This window comes from Sminthopsis crassicaudata, chromosome 1 (genome assembly GCF_048593235.1).
Source record: "Sminthopsis crassicaudata isolate SCR6 chromosome 1, ASM4859323v1, whole genome shotgun sequence".
Classification (NCBI taxonomy): Eukaryota; Metazoa; Chordata; class Mammalia; order Dasyuromorphia; family Dasyuridae; genus Sminthopsis; species Sminthopsis crassicaudata.
Window position 1 is genome coordinate 602,957,667 of NC_133617.1, and position 2,631 is coordinate 602,960,297.

Here is a 2,631-nt window from a genome sequence, read left to right on the forward strand (position 1 = left end):
CAACAAAGGCAAAATAAATACAAATCCTTACACACACACACACACACACACACACACACACACACACACACACATATATACATACATACATATATATATATATATATATATACACACCATACCTCCAATCCCAATGCTCTATTTTGTGTGACTTTTAAAAAGAGAAATTCCAGAGACAGAATATAATTTAATGATCCAATTATTAACTTTTGACCTTCACAGGTAATTTCTCCCATTTCTGAAGAGTTCATAAAAAAGAATTTCTACTTGGTATCCCAGCCTTGATGGTTAAGCACTTCCTCTTATTTTATTTACATAAACACTCATCAGTTCTGATATAAACTGGAGAAGGTGACAGACTTCAAGAAAAGAAGCTTTGACCAGGGAAAAATTCCTCTCTGCAGAGCAGCAGGAAGCAAGTTTTGATGACTTTACTTGTCAAGTCAGTCAAATATAGTATGTGTTTGGAGATATTTTTAGAAGCCTAATCCAGCTGGGAGAGGGCGGAGGGGCATCCAGTTTTGCACTTAGCCTCAGTGACATGTGGTTTAACCTACTGAAAGCTCCTTCTGCCCTCAGTCCCACTGAAAGTCCCAGGCATTGATTGTGTCAAAGGCATTGCCTATGGTTGTGTCAACAATATATCTCACCAGGAGGCCACATAAAGGAACAGCACATAATAGTCCTTGCCATTTATCCTGAGCCTTTCAGCCTTAGTTGTCAAGGACAAGTTCTCCTTAGCCTTACAACTTGTGGAAGTATGCATAGTATAATGAAAGGAGAATTTGGTTCTTCCATTGCATATTTGGAATCAGAGGACCCAAGTTCAAGTTCAAGGTTTGCCGCTTGCTAGATAAGTCATTCTGAGCAAGTCACTCCACCTCCAAATCTGTTTCTTCCTTCATAATTAAGAGTTAATACTACTTAACTGACTTACTCCACTGAGTGAGAATTGCTGAGGATCAAATGATAAAGTATATAAGTAAAGCATTTTCAAGCCACAAAATGCTACCAAAATGTAAATTTTTGCTGTCTATATTACAAACAGAGACAATAAAAGAAATCGAGCAAATTAATTGCATGCATTAGACCAGGTAGGAGCTATCCACAAAGCTATAGCCTATATAGATATATAGCAGTATTTCTTACCAGTTCATATTAGTGACCTAAGGGCCATTTATTATTAGGAAAAAAACCATTAATACACATTAATGTAACTGAGATTGACCATGATAAAGAGAAGGAAGACATTCATCTTTTTAATAGAAGCAATAGGATATTATATTAACATTCATAGTTAAATTATTTTAGCATCTATGACAAGAAAGCAACCCAGAGTAGCCCTTGGTCTTATTTTCTTTCTGATTTCTCCTCACAGAAATCAGAGATCCAAAACATTATTTCAGGACTTGCCATGATTAGTCACATTAGTCTTAGGTTTTTGACTAAATCAATTCCCTCTAACTCTTAGGTATAGACAGAGTGTAAAGCTTTGCCCACTGTTGTGACATGGTGGAACACCTTTACTTTCCACTAAGCTTCAGACTCATCTTTTTCCTCCTTTATGAATTATAGCTATTCCTTCCACATTAAGGGGACATAAGAGGGATTCCTTCATAATGGAATCAATTTTCAATAACACTCAATGTCTTCATATTGTGACCACTTTAATAACTTGATGAGGACATTAATACCTAGCTAGAGGAAAATGAGTTCTTTATCTTCCATTGAAAGATGATTTTCCTGTTATAGAGCAAATAGGAAATGGAGGAAGTAGCTCACATCCCTTCAGAGAGCATTGATCTCATATCGTCAGAACAGAACTCCTAAAGCAAAAAGTGTGGGGAACCTCAGAACATGGTTTCATAGACCCAGTTCATTTTAATCAATTCTGGCAGTTTGACAGCATGAGATGAGCAGAGAAAAGAAGAGAAACAAGGACACTATTGTCAGGACACACATCAGGAGGCAGTGACAAAAAATAAACCATTTTGGTACATGACAGATAAGTGCTTTTCTGACAATCTGTCTGCTTTTATCTCTTTAAAGTCCTCCACCAGCTCTGCTTCCACTTGGCCGTGAAAGTATACCAGCCAACACAACCACCTCACCAAGTAAAACCGTTTCCTTTCCCAAACCTAGTCAGAATTTCATGAAGAAAGAAGAGGAGAATGTGCTCACTGAGCTGGGTTTTTTTCCCTTTTGCTTTCTCTCAGAGGGAAGCATCTCCATTGAATTTCCCCTCCTGCATATTCAGGAAGGTCTGATGGCCATTGCTAGGCAACGTGTCATCATAAATATTTCATCAGTTAAAAAATGTTCTTTAAAAAAAAATCTACCACTCATCTATTCTAGTATTCAGTGCTTCTTTTTTAAAAAGAGGAGCATGTAGCACCATTCCTATATGCCCTAATTCTTACCTCTAAGAGTTAATGAACTACCATTTGGAAAATGAAGAATCTCTTCTCTTCCAGGACCAGTATATAGAAAAATCACCATAGGTAGCATCAGACAAAGAGATTTGCTTCCCATCTAATCCACTTCACATTTTGTATCATTTTCACAAATTGTCATGTCCTGTTTCTCACTGTCTAAAAAGAGAACTCACTAGTTTGCCCCTATTCCTTGGTG